Here is a 19,108-nt window from a genome sequence, read left to right as displayed (position 1 = left end):
AACAGTCACTCAATAATTCAAATACCTGCTTTTCTAAAGATGGTCTTATACTATGGCTGTCTTTTCTCCACCTAGCTGCAATGTTTCTTCTGACCTTCTTTATCACTGTTAGTCTTTGTCTCCAGAACTGCTCCATTACTGTTCAGCTGCCTGTTGTGTTTATCCTTCCCTGAGGAAAGAGTTAAAGGAGAAAGGAGGAAAATATCTACAATTAAATTGTACAAGTTGTTCCTTCCTCTTGGCAATTGCAGGTTGTAATTCAGCAGTTTACAACTCTCCCTCATCACTTTAGAAAGAATAAATAATGTAGGGTCTTACATTCATATTTGCAGTAGAAAAGGTACACTGGGAGTTAAATTGCTGCTGAAAAGACAAACACATTCAAGGGGGCAAAGGCTCGAGAGTTAAACTTCTCAAAGGGGTCTCTAAGACAAGAAACAAACAAAAAAAGGATCAAGTCTGCAATGGCTTGAAGAAACTCTTAATTACAGTATGGTGGGTTTAGAAGCAATTTGTGTGTCTGTCTAAAGGCGTAAGTAGGAAGCAAACTTATTTTGCAGAATTTTAAGAATGGTTCAGGACATACCTATAAGGCATTTCTCTCCAGTAAACTATGCAAAACTGACAGCTTGTGACCTGCACAAAGGACTGGTTTTGTTACCCTTTTTTAAGCCCGAGGTTGTATAAGTTGATAGCAAACACTTGCCCATTAGTGTATTTTGCATGTCTTATTCTCTTGACAATCAAACAAAAGCAAAGCAACTTGGCAAACAAACTTGAAAGCATAACTGTCTTCAGATCTAGTGACTCGGGAGTCTGATGGCTGAGCCTGGGAATCCCAGACTTTCAGACTGAATGAAGGGGGGAGGCACCTCTGGAAGTCATCTAGTCCAACCCTGTGGTCAGAGCAGGGCCATCTAGAGTGGGTTGCTCAGGACCACGTTCAGTCAGGTTTTGAGCATCTTTAAGGACAGAGACTTCACAGCCTCTTTACACAATCTGTTCCTGTGCTTCATCATTCTTACTGTGAAAAAGTTTTTCCCTGTATTTAAATGGAATTTCCTGTATTTCTGTTGTGCTTGTTTCCTCTGAAATGGAAATAAGTGGGCAACACTGAAAAGCACCTGGATCTGTTGTCTTTACATCCTCCCTTCAGTGTTTATACACACCGAAAACATCCCACCTGAGCCTTCTCTTCTCCCAGGTAAACAACCCCAGCAGTCTCTGCTTCTCCTCATATGGCAAACACTTGAGCCTCTTGATCCTGATGGCCCTTCATTGGACCCACTCCAGCAGGTCTGTGTATCTCCTGTCCTGGGGAGCCCAGAACTGGATACAGCAACCAGATGTGCTTCATCAGTGCTGAGTTGAGGGAGAGGATTTTGCCCCTGGATCTGCTGGTAATACTCTTGTCTACCAAGACCCCAAGGTCCTCCACTGCACAGCTACTTTCCAGCTGGTCGGCCCCCAGCGTGTCCTGCTGCATAGCATTGCTCCTCCCCAGGTGCAGCACTTTGCTTTTCCTTTCGCTGACCTTCATGAGACTTCTGTCAGCCCATTTCTCCCAAGGCCCCTCTGAAGGACAGCACAGCCACTTCCTGTACCCAACACTCCTCCCAGTCTTGTATCAACCGCAAAGCTGCACAGCGAGCATGCTCCCCCATTGCCCATGTCATTAAGGAAGACGTTAAGCAGTAGTGAACTCAGTGTTCCTGAAGGCTGGTCTTATCAGTAAAGACTGAGGCCAAAGAGTCACTGAGTATCTTGGCCTTTCCCACATCCTTCACCAGATCCCCTGCCCCATTCAGCAGCAGGTCCACATTTGCTTCAAGCATTTAGCTTTTGTGATGTAAAATGTTCCTTCCACCCAGCTGTATCCCAGTACCATGAAATGAGATGCATATTCACAGCTTGAGAGTTCTGCTCCCATCAGCAGTTTAAGCGATGCCACTGGACTATGAGCTACACGACGCTTCCAGTCTGTTGCCTCTGCTCTCCAGGTAGTTACTTCAAGCTGAGAAGCAAGGTGTAAAGGGTTAGCATTCTATCACTGCATCTAAACCTGCCAGAGCTAATCTGTCAGAGCTCTGACTTACATTTATAAAATGCCCAGCTGATGAGCATCTCCAATATGCAGTAGCTTTGCTTCAAAGAAAAAAGATGGAATATTGTACCAAAGAGGTATAAAACGTATGCTTACTGGACTAGAATTAAATGGCAATAGAAAGCAACCAACAAGTAGAAGTCGCTTTTTTTATTTGATGCAGTTTTCTCACTACTCTTTCAACATACACTGTGCAAACATGGAACAAACAAATTTTTTATCCACTGCCTGAGAAGGTTTCAGTAGTGCAGAACGTACTCTGTGCATGACAGTGAGGTGAGTGACAGCATGTCACTCACCACACCACTTAGGATGTGGCATGTTATAAAATGGCAGTAACATATCACAAAGAAGATATATGACATGACAGTCACTTCAACGATAGGTATGCAGGCTACTCCAGAAATCTCCAGTCCTTGCTTGCTTGCTCTCAGTTCCTCCTCAATTTCAACACGTTTGTGCCAAATGTAAAATGTTTTGCAAACACTGCTTGGAATATATAATTACACAATAACCTTTCAGGATAATTTATCTGGCTTAAATTTTTAGCACCATTATAAGTACTGTCCAGAGAACACAACCTCCATCTACGATGATACTGTCAGTAGGCTCAGAGATCACTACTTCAGAGGACAGACTACACACTGTGGCACAGCTCATCCTGCTGGAATAAATACAGGAGAAAGCAGGAATTCACAGTCCCCCTTACCTCCTTGACAGGATCCTAACATGTGGAGGAGATTTCAGAAAAGAGCATAGACTGGTAATTTTCCACCAAAGTCAGCAGTCACTAGGAATGCACATTCCCACAGGCTCCCATGTCTTCTCACAGGTGTCTTCTCCTTCCCACCACAGGAAAGGTGTTGCAGACTTGGAAGATCCTTTTCCTGCAGGGAAGAGGGCATAAATATGGTCTTTTGTAGGGGAAGAATTTAACTAAAAAGGTCAAAGTTTTGTTTGGCATGTTCAAATACCTGCTTAAGTCTGGGAATTTAAACACAATGTCAGTGGAGAGAAACAGCATTGATCTAAAATCCCTTCCTGTGTTTAGAGCAAGCAAGATGCCTATCATAGGCAAATGATAGTTTAGAATTATTTCTTCAGCTCTAATGCAAAGACCCTGAGTCAGTAAGGGGAGTACCTTCCAGAACTCATTGACTGCAGTTTTTTCAAATCAATTTTCAAAGAAGGATTGTGATATAGTTTTTGTATTTAAAAAAAAAAAAAAAAAAAAAGTTGAGAAATGTTTTTACAGCATGTGATAACAGAATTTAAATAAGTAAGGAGTAAATACAACCATTTGCACCTCCCCTAAATTGATGCTTGATAAGATGTTGACAAAAAGTGAAAAAAGAATCTCTTGTTAATGAGTTGGACAGTGAAAACTAAATAAACAGTACAAATAACGACAAATACACAAGCTTATTTTTTTTTTGAACTCTAAATCCCATAAGAAGTTATTAGAAACAAAAATGAAACAATGAAGCCTGAAATAAAACAGCTTGGTTTCCTGTGGATTTGTATCTCATGATTTAAGCTCTGATTTGAGCTTTTCCTCTGGTATGGGAATTTATAACCTCTCTCACAAAACATGAGCTCTCTCTGCTGTCTTTCCCTCAGTCAAATGCTTATGGGGTCTTATTTTTATATTACTACAGAGAACTCAATTAACTTTGATACTCCTACTCTTCTGTCAGCTTTGGTTGACACTGGCCAGCAGGTTCAAAATTAGGCAAGACATTTAGAAAGTCACACACAGACCAAACAAAACCAAAAATATTATTTCTATTAAAAAAGGCTAAAAAATATTTTTACAGTAATATTTTATCTTTTTACGTTCAGTTTCATGCACAGGTAAATTTGTGACACCTGGATCCTTATAGTAAGGAAATCGTAAGGAACAAGTGAGTTTGCTGTTTAAGAGTAAAGAATTTCAGAGGAAAGAATATCAATACAAGATTTCCTGAAGTTGTTTTGGCAAACACTTGCCAAATCTTTACAAAATAACACCAAATGCTACTCATGCTAATCAAAACCAGCTTCTCACTAAAATAAATGGGAAGCGCAGGCAGCAGGCTCAGCTCACTAGATCTAATAAGGACTACAGGGCTCAGCCCAGCAGTATCTAAACTGACCTCCACTATCAACTGGTATCCACTATCCACTGGTAATCTGTCTGATTCACTAACTTATTTTTGTCCACCTATTTAGGTCAGACAAAATAACGTGCAATTTTGAGTTAAACATAAAAATGCAGATAAGCTGTCCTATTTTTATTTATCCCTCTACTCTTTTTACATCTAAAAAACCTGGAAGTACCTAAAATTTACATTTTGCTAAATAAAGCACTTGAAGTAAGATTTTTATAATGAATGTCGTACTTTTAATGCATAGGATAGTCTCTTATTAGAAAAAATAGACTGCCATGATAATTAAAGACACAAAGATTGCTTTTGTAACTCAGGCAATGTCTTTCTATGTATTCATTTATGAGGAAAAAAAAATCACAAATGAAAAGATTAACCTGAACACTGCAGACACATTTAACATAAGCCTACCTCAGGCTGTCATCATTACCTCTATGGTATTTCTGACCTTGAAAAGCTTCCACATTAACCGAAAGAGGTGGAATAGACCTACGGCACAGAACTCCAAAAAATACATTGCTATATAGTCTGTGTTCCGCACTTTGTGACGTAATAATTATCACGTTTCTGCCCTAAAATGACATTTTTGGTTTTGCTCTCAATAATTAATTTACTCAGTAGTCTTAATCAGAACAAATAAACAGAACATTTATATGAATTCCAGGAGCACTTCTATGGCAAGACTAGCTGAGATAAAAATATCACAGTACCTGACCTCTTATGATGGAGAAAGTCAAAGACAGAAGGGCACCTTCCAGCACCCATTTTTGAACAGAACTCAGTCCAGCAGAAACAAACTGCCAAAGGAGACCCAGTGGAATAATCACAAAGGGACAGGCTGGGACTCCCACCAAGAGCAGGCAGAGGGGCGACCTTTTCAGCATGGGGCACCTGCCATGCCACAGTGCCAAATCTTCGCAGGGCAGGAGTCAGTCACTTGCCAAACCAGTGCCTGCAAGAGGGAAGCAGCCTTCTGGCTGGAAAGCTTCCAAGTTCCTGAAAACTCTTACAGCTAACACCCTTCCACAAACCTCTGGGTACAGGTCAAGGTCTCACTTTTCATTAAGCTGCCTAAGTAAGCAGCAGAGCACTTTTATCAGCAGAATGAATACATTTTGTAAGTCTCTTTAATATCACAGAAACAGAAACCTGATGGTTTGGGTTATTTTTCAGGTTAAACGTGGTTCCAGTGCTGTGACAGTGGGTACCATTAAAAATCTGTCAACTAAATTCTTACCACAACATCTGAAATATTTTGTGTCTTTAACTGAGGATTAGGATCCACTTGCACTGAATCACTGGAGTGTAGAGTGCCTCCACAGCTCAGTTCTCTGAAAACCTACCTTTTAGAGAACAAAACCGTTAGCAAGATAAATAGGAAATGCAAAACAAAATAAATAGATTGCATAGAATGACATCATTTTAATGAGATGAATAAGCAAACTCAGCAAATTCAGGTATAACTTGTCAGTAGCTAACATTTCTCTGTGAACTTCACGGTTCATTTTCCTTGTACAACAACAATCATAAGACATCTAATATTTTTATTTAAAGGTCATTATTCATGTGCCTTCATTTACAGTATGTTGCTTGAATTCATTTCACTCTGGTTAAAATGGAAGGGGATGCTTTCAAAAAAACAGCAAGATTTGCACTTTGTCTTCTAAAACCCTCTGTTCAGCTGTGTCCACAACAGCTTGGGATGGCTGAGATCAGAAGCTGCAGTTAATTCTGCAATTCAAATAGTGAAAAGCAGAACCCTTTGATAATTCATTCTCCAACCTCACTATGACAAGACAAACAAAACACATTCTCCCTGGAGGTGAGGGAGCGAAAAATGATCGCATTAAAGATTTTTTTTTTATTGGTCTTTAAGCTGTGAAATACACAACAAAAAAAGTTAGAGCACTAAATGACAGAAAAGGCAAAAACAGCAGCGCATGTAGCACTTTCCCAGGGTACTTTTACCACAGAGCTGCCTGAGCTGGGCTCTTCTCAGCAGCCTGCAGTTACCCTCAGTTCATGCTGGTCAGGTCTTTTACCAAGAGAGTTTTTCTTTCAGTATTTATGTAGTGCAGCAGGCAACTGTTTACCTCAGAGGCATAAAAGTAAATCCGGATGTGTTTGATCCATAGTGCCACAGCGGCTCTGTTGCCTATGGAAACAAAGGCTCCTTTTCAGGGAGTTCACACAAGAGGCCCTGTGATGCTAGAGCGCGCCATCAATTTCAGCCGCTGTATTATTTGTCGGTATTTTGCTGATAAATATATACACACACGTACACACATATATCGTCTCTGTAATATTCCAATATGATCAAATGAGACAGCTCCTGCGTCTCATATTAATTATATCTTGCTTTAACCAAACAACATGATCCCCCTTTAACAATTTGATAGCTGAAATCTAAGAAATGTTCAAGCTATAAGCCTCTGTTTTGTTGCTCCACCTTTCACCGTGCAGGTTAAGTACTTTGTGAACAGCAGCTTGACAAATCTGTTTCATGCTTACTTACAAATTTGGCTTTTGAAGATGGCCTTGGCCATGGAGTTTTAAGATGTTGCAGTGAATGGATGACATATAAGCAGCACTCTTGTTAAAGGCTTCCTTTGAAAAAACACTTATTTGTGAATATATTGTAACTTCCTAAGTGTCATTCATGTGTAGACCTCTGTACTTTTTACAGATAGCTGATCAAGTATGACACAATTTGACAAATCTCAGTGCAGTGCTTGTTACAGCCCTTTTCCCAATGAGAACCTGAGGTGATACAGAAGGGACATGGTCAGATCCAGGACTTGAATGCCAAGTGTGTGGTATCTTGCTCGACATACAATGCAATAATGGGGTAAATCTTCAACTGTAGACATTGTCAGCTCCAGTGTTGTAAAGAGTATAGCTCAGTATCTTCTTCCTTTTTACTGACATCATTAAAGAATATCTTCACAAAATTGATACCTTGCATGACTTTGGTTAAAGACATCTTGCATGAATCTTCAGATTTCAATTTAAGAAGGCAACTAGAAGCTAAAAGTACCTTATTAAATCTGCTTCTACAATTCACCAATGTTTATAATTTGCTTATAATTTTTGCATTTTGGCGTATGATTACATTAGTAGGTATCAAATCAAAACAACAATTCTCAACATGTTCAGCTAAAATGGACACCCTCAATTTTAGCTTTCTGTGTAAGCATTGGTTTATAGACAGCTACAAGGTTTCATATTAAATTAAAAGAAAACAATTTTAACTCATTCAAAATGGAATATTATTCTCCATTAAGAATCTAGGGCCAAAGAGGCTTTGAAAATGTCATCTGTACAATACGTATTCATGTACCTGTGATCTGATAACTTTAGAAGCAGATTTGACAGTAGAGACAAAGAAGAACTTCTTCACATTGCAGTAGGTGACTAAGATCATTTGAATGATTTATTGATAAACCAATGTACAGAATAAGTACAAAGAGGACAGGCTGGACTTGTTGTTACCAAAAGAATTGATTACAGGAATGCCTAGCATATGAATTCATAAATATAAGAGTACTATGGGTAGGTTTGCCTTGCAAAAAGTCCCACATAATAAGAGAAAGATCTCAATGATCTGAAATTTCCATGACTTTTCTACCTTTTTTGTTTGGCATTTTTTATTTGCTTGAGGTTTTGTTTGGTTTTGTTTTTTATAACTGGAAGGATGTTGGAATTCAAGCAGAGCAAAAAAATATTTTTTTTTTTTTTTTAATCTATTGACCCTGAATTATGCTACAATTTGGAACAATACAGTTGTGAGTAAACCCAACACAATAAAATTTAATGTCATAACAACCAGGTCGTGGGCAATTTAGGTGCCGATTCTGTCACCTTTCCTATATGAAGTGGTACTCACATGAGTAATCCCATTGAAAACAGAAGGATGACTTGTGCACTAAGTGCTATTTAATGGAAGGGTAGCAGGCTGCAGGCAGACAAAGCAAGACTTATTAGCTGATAAACCCACTGCTTCCCGGGCAAGGGCAAGGGGAACTTCAGGGCAGCATCTAACCCAGTTTCCCAGAGGTACCAACAATTTCCAGCTGTAAAAGGCTAAATACCTCAGAAGTTATATGAACAGTCAAAAGGTACACAGAATCATCATCAGCTGCTCAAGATTTCATAGGATCAGCTTTAAGAAATACATATCAAAATTTAAGCTCCAGCTCTGCTCTTCTAATTGAGATGTTTGGAGCCTTTTTCTTTCAGGGCTATGTCTGTTGCTATGTCATCTTTGGACCTGCCCTGTAGCTCAGATGCTGTTTGGTGTACAACACATACTGCAGTGAATAAGGGTAAACATAGAATGGTGCATCAAGGAGAGACTTTTTTTTGCAAAGCCTTGTGCACAGGACTATGCTAATTTCTTTTCTTAGCTTAGTATAATTTGGTATACCCTTTCTGCTCCATGACCCAGCAAGACCCAGAATCCCATCTGCAGAGCTGGATATACTTGATGAAAATGCTCTTTTCTTTTTCCATCCTGCATACACAATAAACCAAAACATAATCTGGCCACCAAGTATTTGTGCTGATTAACAGCTGCCAAGATTTTGGCCTTCTAGTAGATATACTTACCAAAGCAAGGAAGACAAAAATTATGGAGTAAACCCTAGCCTATTTTCTCATAAAAAATAGCTCCCAGATTGCTAGTCTACTTAAACTCTTAGGATTTTTCTGTCTATATAGACAATAGAGCAAAAGACAAAATGTTGCTTTCTAAAGGGACAAACTATATCTTACACTTTATTGCAACAACCACCGCTATTTGTAATGTTATTATTCAAATTATGTTCAGGATACCTGACACAGCAATAATTGTGGCATAAATGCATCATCTATAGACCTAAGAAGTGGGAGACAGAGCCATAAATAAAGGATAAATGTCAGTTGAACACTTTCAAACAGATGGAAGCACTAAACTTATGGATTACAAACTTGAAAGTGTTAGAATAAGAGAAGAATTTTAAAAGAAAGTCCAGCATTAACTTCAAAGCTAAATATTATTCTATGTCATGTTCTTTTCTTAAATTTCAGCCTTCAACAAGAGGGGTTTGAACGAGACCAAAAATTCAGGTGCAAAAGCACACACATTTGACAAGTTTGGTAATACATGAATAGAACTTAAAGTATTATACGTGACTTAAAAGATTAAAAAAAATATTTTTTTTTAATTAGAGAAGCCTTATGCTCTATGAAATGGACTGGTAGTGGGATAGCTTGTAATCACAGCCTTATTTTTAAACAGATCCTGTTAGTTTTGTTATATTCTGTATTTTTTAATTATTTACTAAAATATGAATATCACAGAGTTGTTCTGAAAAAGTTCTCCCCTCCTACAAACAGGAGACAATAAACATGGCTTTAGATGTTCAAGATTATTCTCTCTACAGTGAAAACTAAGGAAATAAATTAAGAAGGGAAAAAACCAAAACCCAAACATTGCCATGAGTTTGTCTTGCTCAGTATACTGCCTGTATGGACACAATATTTAACTGTTCAAATGAAAATAAGCCTTCAGTACTGCCTACAGATACTAAAACCAGAAGGGTTATATGGGACATATAATCCAAACACCTGTCTCACCTAAGTCTTAGGACTGCTCCAAATTTTTTTTTCAAGTGGCGATGGACATTATTTTTTTTGTAACTGTGTTTATCTGAATGGTATAAAGTTCTGACTTAGGTTTTTTAGAATAATCTTCTGTTCAGTGAAATCGACCTGTGCTTCTCCCTTGTAAATGGAAATATCTTTAATATAACATTCAACCAGAGACTCCAAAAGATCACTGCCATCCTTATTACTTCTATTAGGAAAACTCATGATAAGGTGGTTTTATATAAGGAGCTATCAGTCAGCTTCACAGACATGCAGGGATGCTTTTATAGCTATGTAATAGGTATAATTTACAAGCATAAATCACAGTTTTTTCTAGATGCCAAACTTCCAACACAATCAAGATCAGTCTGCCTATATAAAAACATGAAGCAGCCCATACACATCAGAAATGCAAGTCACTTGAGAACAAAACTTCTTCCTAAGAAATATGCTGTAACCTAATTAAATTCAAGATAGCAACATTGATAGGACTGTATTTTTTGTCCTGTAAGGCCCAGATCCCCTCTTTACTAACTTCACAGGTTAGGATTCTAAATTTCTGTGGTTCACTGGTGTTGGCACTTGCCTGTATTCACTGCCACCATCCCACAGGCACGCATACTGTGCAGCTCACTTCCCTTCAAGCATTAACATCAAGCCACTGAAACACGCATATGCCAGTTCTGCTGTTCTGATTGCTGAACAAAAAGGACAGGAAATCATTACAGTCAAAACATTTCTGAAAAAGGTCACTTTAATACAAAATTACATCAATCACCTTGAAGAAAAAAGCACATTTCAATTGATGTCATAGGTTCATGGGCTAATATCAGCTTTAGTTTTAAAAAGCTAGGCTGGTTCTGGAGAAAAATCATTAAAAATTAACTATGTCTTCAAGAGAGATTCAAGTCTTATGTGAGAAGATAAAATTGCATGAGTTGCTTCTTATGATAATCTGAATGGTCATTTGAAATTTTTTTCTGAAGATTTCACTGTGAAAGTAGTTTTAATGCAAAAGAATCAGCTAGAGAAGACAACTATGTATACGACATTTTTCAGTATTTACCCTGGTCTGGTTATATGCACCATAGAATCCAGGCCTTTAGCTCACATGCATAGTGTTATACAAGTGAAATAAGCCAGAGTTATTATACCTATAATTCATAACATACACATATTCAGAACTATTAGACACACTGGATGAGGTATCTGACTTTGCATAAAACTTCAGGAGCTGATTTTGACATGGCCACATTTTAAGAACATTTTTTAGAATTGCAGGTAAAGCTTTATACATCTAAAACTTTACTGGGAAAGGCTAACTGAATTTGCAGGTATAAATGAGGCTCCAGCTTTCAGCCATTAAATCTCACATGACTGCTAAAGTCAATAATTAAACTTCCAGTGACTTCAGTGGTACAGGATCATACCCATATGTCTTAATACAGACTATAAACCACTTTGATCTGTATCAGAGTACATAAGCATGTGCTTAGAAGTATTCATTTAAATGGAACTGAAGGACTTAACCGCGTGTTAAGTGATTTGCTGAAGAAGGATGTATGGATAGATTGAAGACAGCGATATTGTCTGCAGTGGTATTGTGGAATTGGATTCTCCATGCACACAAATTTCCTATTTAAATGTTATCTGCTTAATCTTTATGTATATGTAATTCACATACATAGAAAAAACATGGACAAACAATAGAATTGTACAAAATTTTACAACACTGGCTAAACATCCAATCTCAGCAATTTTGTCCCACGGACCATAATAAGGTCCATATTCTTTAACATTAAACATTATCTAGTGTCTGCAGGGTAATCTGCTATTGGGTTTAGTCAACTGCACAATTTTAATTCCAGTGAAGGTTTTATCAGGGCTAAGAAATATCCATATTCATATGTATGCTGCAATTTTAAAAAAAAAAATCCTCAAATGTTTCAGTTTTATTTAACTGTAACACATTTGTGTATGGACTTGTAAATAGTATATACAAGCTTCTTAATTTCAAACCAGTTGCAACACTGTTTTGAAAAGGTTGGTACAAAATTAAATGTCTTATTTTGCTTAGGAGACGATAAATGAAGGCTCAGTGAGGCAGCACAGAGACACTCCAGTGAGAAACAGGTTGAAAACAGAGCTGAGAATGTGAAGAACAAACAATCGAGTGTGAAAAATAGACGCAGAGAGGAGGAATCAAAAATTCTCATACATTGGCATTTAAGGGACAAGCAGCTTATACAGGCCACTGAGCTGTGCCATCGTCACTTTTTGAGGGTTGGTATACTCACCCTGCGATAACCTAGTGTAGCACCCACTTCAGGAGAAGGTTCGCTCAAGAAAAGTTTGCTACACCGAAACAATAGTTCACAAGCTGCAACTAATATCTAAACCACAATCTTGCAGGCTCTGCAAACCCCCTGAACTCCATCCTTCTGTATCCTCTTGCCAAGTGTATGCAATCTGGTATGCATGAATAAACCAGAGATTTCAGTGCCTTTTAAAAACGAACAGTTCTTTCTACCTTGCTGCCCTCCCCAGACAAGGCACCTGAGACACCGAGCTGGCTGCTTTGTCAGCTGAGGCTCGTGAACTCACGGTGAGGTTTCCGTCATGCTGTGCTGGGGTCATTCTGCTCGAAGATATGGAGCCATCCTGAAGAACTGCAGACAGGCTGCTGCTCCCTGGCCCTAGAGAAGTCATTGCCACGTCACAGCGATGGCAGGATCTGAATTGTTCTCCTTCCAGTTTTCCAAGCCGTGGTTGCTAAAGGCGACAGCGGTAATTAGTCCTAAATGCTTTATGTGCCACAGAGAAATGTAGGAGAATATGTCCAGCAGGCAAGGTATTTTAAAAGTCTCTGCCAACACTTTGATCACAGAATGAATTGTCTGGAATACTGTGAACTCTTTACTTATTAAAAATGAAACTGGGGTGTTGTATCAATTGAATATATTTTACTGTGTTCTGTCAATGAGACATATGCTATTATATTATCAAGGTACAGATTCAGATTATAAAAGCAGCTTTCCATTTCTCTTAATGAGAGACTGTACCAAAAGTAAATTACATGAGTTTTCATCACTGTATTCTTAATAGGAATAGGACATTTGGGTTCTTTTTGTTAAAGAGAAAGCTAATATAGTATTTATAAAGTCCGTGAGCTGAGCAGTTAAGGACTAATATTGAATATCCAAAATGCTACAGGATCTTTAGTCAAAAGGGAGCATGACAGCATAAAACACAAAGCATTTTGTTAAGGGGGGGGGGGGGGGGGGGGGGTGGAAAGGTAACAGAAAAAAAGGAAAATAGAGGAGCATTTAATATTGGAAGAAGGGAAGGGTAAAGATGGGGAAAGACAACTACCATTTCCAGAAATTAAAATAGGGTGTGTTTTTTAAAAAAGAAGATGCCTTCTAGACTTCAGTTGTGTTTTCAGGAGATGAAAGAGCCAAACTTATAACTCTTCAAGAAGACAGCAATGTAGACACTGAAAAATCACCACAGCATTTGAGAAGAAATGGGATCTTATTTTATAGCCATAAAACTATGGACTGTTTATTCTATTATTTAAGGTGTCCTGCTTTTCTGTTCTATCAAGAAGACTTCAAGGTCAAAATGTCTGTGTGCTTAACAACACTTTAGATGCCAATGAAAGGAGATTGCAAGAAAAATGAGAACCCTGGGGCTTGCCAGGCCTTTCTGGGATAAATGCACCTGGTAAAGGCAAGGTTATATAAATGAAGAGAATCCATCATCTGATATTGTTGTGGGGATTTATTTACATTTAAAGAAAAAAAAAGGAAATTAATAATACAAAATAGCTAAATGTTCAAAGATAGTCTGTATGAAAAAGACAATTTAACAGTATATGTGTAATAATGTCACATTCTTCTTCCATTTCAAGTGAGGGGGCAAGCAATTGTTAGGGGACAAAGGCAGGCATAGTTTGATAGAGAACTTCAGATGAGGCTAAACCCTTTTCAAATTACCATAGTCTGTTCTCTGGAAACATAAGGACCTGCTGAAGGTAAACCAAGATTGAAGGGAACTTGGTTGGAATCCAAGAACGTAGGAGAAACTTGCCCACTTTTGAAATACATGAAGTTTAATTAACATCAGAAAAACGTACTGAAGTGCACAACCCAAGGAAGAGTTCTGAGGGCAATATTTCAAATGTTTACTATCAAGGCAGACACAGATGTGGAGACAAGTTTCCCTGCCATAGAGTTTCAGCATCCTGTAATAGCTGTGACCAGAAATCTTGTTCAGAAAGATACAGTAAGAGTTGCTTCTCTTGCCTTACTGTAGAATGGCCAAATGAATTTTCAAGGTCTCCACAAAGTCCTCAAGGACAGAAACAATTATATTTTTTTTTCCTATCTCAGTCCCATCACATTGTAGGAGATGTGGCTTTGTGTCTTATTGGTTATTGTCCTATCTTATTATAATCAGAAGCTCAACTTGCTGCACGGCCAATTTATTCTGTTAGGCATAAATGCCGCATTAAACTCAGCAACTACAGTTCAGTAAAGAGAGTGCAGATGTTAAGCCATTTAATTTCCTTTTCTCAGTACCCTGATGGAAGTAAATGTGGGTTTCCTGGGAAGTTCAAGGTCTAAAGGGCATTCTTTCCATCCGTTTAGCATCCGTGGCATTCAGATTTGGAGCAACGTCCCTCTTTGGTACCCAGTTCTGATGCTGACATCAAGTACATCAAAGAGGGAATTACTCCTCTAGAATTTACAGTGAATTTCACTGCTAATTGAAAGGATTTTGACTTTGTTTAGAGACTACATACTGCTGTAGCGGAGGCTATACATTTAGCAAAGCAAAGCAAAGGCTGATGCAGGTGTCAGGAAACAGTTTGTACACAGCTTCGAGGAGTAAAAGCTGTCAGGAAAAGGAGAAGAGGAAGAGCCCTTTACAAGGGGGCTGAAGTGAGGAAAGAGACTGAGACCAGTGAGAAAGAAAGAGGAGCAGCGAAGAGAGAGGAGCTGGGCAGAAGGTTCAGGGACCAGAGCTTGACTGCTGTTCAGAGGAACAAATGGCTTTAGAGTTACAAAACTTTCTCTGCCAGGAGAGAACCACACACACAAGCAGAAAACAAGGCCTCTGTGAGAACATGCACAAAGAAATGAAACACCACCAATTTATCATATGCTATTGTGGCATTCATCTCTCGCTACAAGAATATAGTAGCTTTCTTGTCCACAAAACCTCTCTTGAAATCTTTTGACCTTCGTGCATCTTTCATGGAGGAAAAAGAGCAGGCAGAGTAGTTCCTGCCAGAATAATATCCTCTGGTGTTTGCTGTCTTAACTGTGGGACATCAGAAAAGCAGAATCAGCAGCTGCAGGTGTTAGGATAACATATTTTAGGAACAGAGTGCTACATAGCAGAAAGGAAACGCCCTTCGCTTCCAAAAGGCACCTCATCATTAGGCTTCTAGCTGCGAGCACTTACTTTGGCCCCAATCTCATTCCTCTCTGTTATGCAATTTGTAGATTGCCCTGTTCTTTACTAATCTCTTGAGAACTTCACCAATCCCAAAAAAACCCAGAGAAAGCCTCTGCAGCACCCAGAGCAGTGAGTATTCACCTTTGCTTGCAGAAGCAGCATAAGGCCTATAACCAACTTAAGTTGCACATAAACTCGGCAAGACTCCCAGTTACAATCTCATTCATTGAAGCTTAATATGTGCTTTCTTATATAAGGGCTGGAGGATCAAACTGGTATTTTGATTTCAAAGTGCTCCAGAAATATGGACTTCCCAAGGCATAAAGGTAGCCAGGGAAGTAAGTAGGTGCCAGTGACATGTTTGAGACTGAGCCCACCAAAGTCCATGAAAAGACTTTTCTTAAAACCACAGGGTTTTGAATTGAACTCTTTGGCCCTGGGGATGCATGATGTGATTCATTTTATAGAGGCAGACATAGAACATGATTGTTCTACAAGTTTACGGGGTAAGGAGGAAGTTACTCACAACTGAAAGCTGCAGTCTTACTACCAGCTCTGGGGACACTAAAACAGCAGAGCTGGTTCCCCATCCTGTCTATGTCTTGCTTCTGGCTATATCTTCATTTATATCAACATTCTTGAAGCATTATTAATGTCACAAGAGGCAAACCTGTCAACCGGAATAAGACTCTTGGCAAATTTGCTCCCACCTACTTTCACTTTCAGGTTCATCAGATATGGCATTTGTTTCTGTCATTGCCCAGCTGTAGATATGAAACATGATAAAAACACATTGCCATTAATTACAGAAGCAAAAGAAGAATATTTAAACAGAAGGAAGTTTGGTAAAATCAGTATTTTATGCAAGCCCACTGTACTCATCTTTTAGCTCCCATCACAGTGGAAAGCCTGTTGCAGAGGTTTTGTATTACATTGAAAAGGCAAAATAATTAGCAGAATATGATTGACATACTAACGTTATTCCCTCTGCAAATCAGGATTCCCATATATGATTTCACATAGTATTCAAGGGAGATGCAGGGAGTCCCACAGGAGAAGCTTGACACATGCGGTAACGTCTGCAAGGTCAAGACCCTGTTCTTTTAACATATTCCACCAAGGTTAATGTGCTCTTGTACAAGATCCAGGAAAAAGCCTATGAATCACTGGCATCCTTCAACCCCGCTGCACAGAAAAAAACACAGGCCATAGATGCACAAACTGGTCATGACAATATATCTTTTAGAAAAAGAAACATAACTGTTCAGGGGTTTGATTTCTTTATGATGAAAAGCTCAAACCCATATGTTTACCTCCAAGTAATCCACAAGCACTACATTTACAAAAAAGCTAGAAAATCTGAACTTACATTGAATACTAGTGATAAAATATCCAAGATATTTTTAGAGATAAAGCCACTTGCTGGCATGGTGATTTCTCTGCCGCCTTGAGCTTCTGTAAACCTGTTTTCTGGAACTGTTTTTTCATGGCAGAGATGGTGCTTTCCATTCTTTGTAGTTACCTCCCTATAAAAACCTTAAAGACAAATTAGTCAATTGATTTTAACAGCACTGCAATTAGATATTGATTTATTGGTACTCAAGGGTAGTTAAAAACCTGATACTTCGAAAATGTCATTCCATGCAACTAAATTGAAGCAGCAAGACCGTGAGCCAGAAATAATCCAGATGCCACGACATGGAAACCTATGCTCTAACTCTTTAGGTTTAGACAGTAACAAGACAGAGGTTCTAGATCTTTATTTTGCTTTTATAATTATTATTTCATATATAGAGAAACCTTGGATACAGTTTCCTCCAAGAGAAAAAAATGAGAGAGGAAAAGTAAATGAGTCACAAGGGCATGATTTAGTTTGGAAGAGGTCATGTAAGATTAGTACCCTAAGTTGCCCAAAGCTAAAATTTAACTATCCTGACTGTGAGCATCAGATTTGAAAAGGATGAATGGGTGAGAAAGCTCAGGAGGGGGTTTCTTTCATTTTCTCTGCTTTTGGGAAGAGGGATATGTGAGAAGAATACAAATCTACTGATTCATACCTATCTATTAGTCATACCTCTGTTGTGCTGGTTGCTTATTCTGTAGACATTCTCTGTTGTATAAATAAAGTGCACTGCCTCAGGCCTTAATATAATATGTCTTTATACCTTTGTTTTCTAGTTTTCTTTCTAATACCTGATCATTCTGTACTTTCCTTCACATATTTTGTAATTCAGCTAAAGAATTTTATAACATGAAAAGGTTGTGCCATTCACTAGTACTTTCCAATTAAAAAATGTTTTTTAATTGGATTTTAAACCAATGGATGGCCATCCATTTCCTAAAAATTATTTGTTAGAGAAAAAAATATTTTCATTGAATGTAACAATTGAAGAAATACAGAGATATTGCTCTTTTTAAAAAATGTATTATGAAGACAGATGTTTATTTCCAAATCTACTTCATGAAAGGGTCATTTGAAATTTCTCAGTGTACACATTCTTGGTTGGTTTTCTTTAGGGGAGGAAAAAAAAAAAAAAGAAGCCCTTCACCTTGGCTAACATGATGCAGTACATTTTTAAACAACAAAATTTAACTTTTCTTCCCTTTTGAAGAAACAGTTTAAGGAAAATTATTGGTTTGGCTATACTTGCTGATGTAAAAAAATATTTTTAATTAGATTAAAAGATATGCCATGTTATAAATTTGAGTAAGCTTCAAAGAAAATATCTGGGAGGGGCATATAGGACAAAATTCAAAATTTCCTCGCCAGGGATTTCTAATCTCTCTGCATATATTATTTAAGGCTTTGCAAAAGACTAGTCTGCAGTGCTGAATAATTATTTTGCATGTACTAGTTCAAATATTCTATCTTCTATTTACTTGTGGTTTCTTTTTTCATTTATTAGCAGTTATTTTTTTTTTATTAAAAAGGAAAAAGTTATGCATTTACCTAACCTAAAACACAGAAGTTAACATAACATTGGTATTTTTACCCCAATGTCTTTTCACACAGTATGAGTGTGGAAGAAATCAGACAATTTACACAACCAAACTTGCCGTCAAAATCTCATTAGTGATATGTGATTTGACAAGGAAGAGGTTTACCAGCATTAAGTGATTGTTTCGGCATTAACCTTTATGTTTCAAGTCAAGGGTACAATACCCTTAGCTGATGTGGTTTTGAACTTATTAGTTGTGATTGGTGCAGAAATGCAATGCTGATGCACTTTACCTTATGCCAACCCTGAGGTTTCCTAACTCCTGTATGCTCTATTCTTTTCACCTTGACATGAAAACAAAAGAGTTAACACAATAATTCGCTTCTTCAAACTATAGAATATTTTTCTAGTAAAAACTTAGGGGACAGGCGTTACTTTTTTCAAAATTTTAATGAAACCTCAAAATAGCTCTTGTATAAATATCACCAAACTACTATTTCTTCAAAGAAAAACAAAGTTCAGAAGCAGTTATTCAAGGGAAATATGCCCTAACTTCATTTGGAGATTTGTCCAAATACAATTCAACAAGCATTCTTTAGGATTTAGCTCAACGAACATTCACCCATGCAAGAGCTTCCTGATGACCAGGCAGACCAGTTTCTTGTGCCAGGTTTATGGAGCCTAACATTTATAACCATGCTTATAACAGTGTCATCATGGTTTTGGTTCTCCCTAGTTAAAAGGAAAAATTAATAGAATACTAATCTGGAAGTAAGTTCCCTGGCTGGAGAACACATACATAAATCCTCCTCTCTCCTATGAAT

The sequence above is a fragment of the Falco naumanni genome, chromosome 11, assembly GCF_017639655.2.
Source record: "Falco naumanni isolate bFalNau1 chromosome 11, bFalNau1.pat, whole genome shotgun sequence".
Lineage (NCBI taxonomy): Eukaryota > Metazoa > Chordata > Aves > Falconiformes > Falconidae > Falco > Falco naumanni.
The sequence above is the reverse complement of the archived record's forward strand: the minus strand, read 5'-3'. Positions refer to the sequence as shown.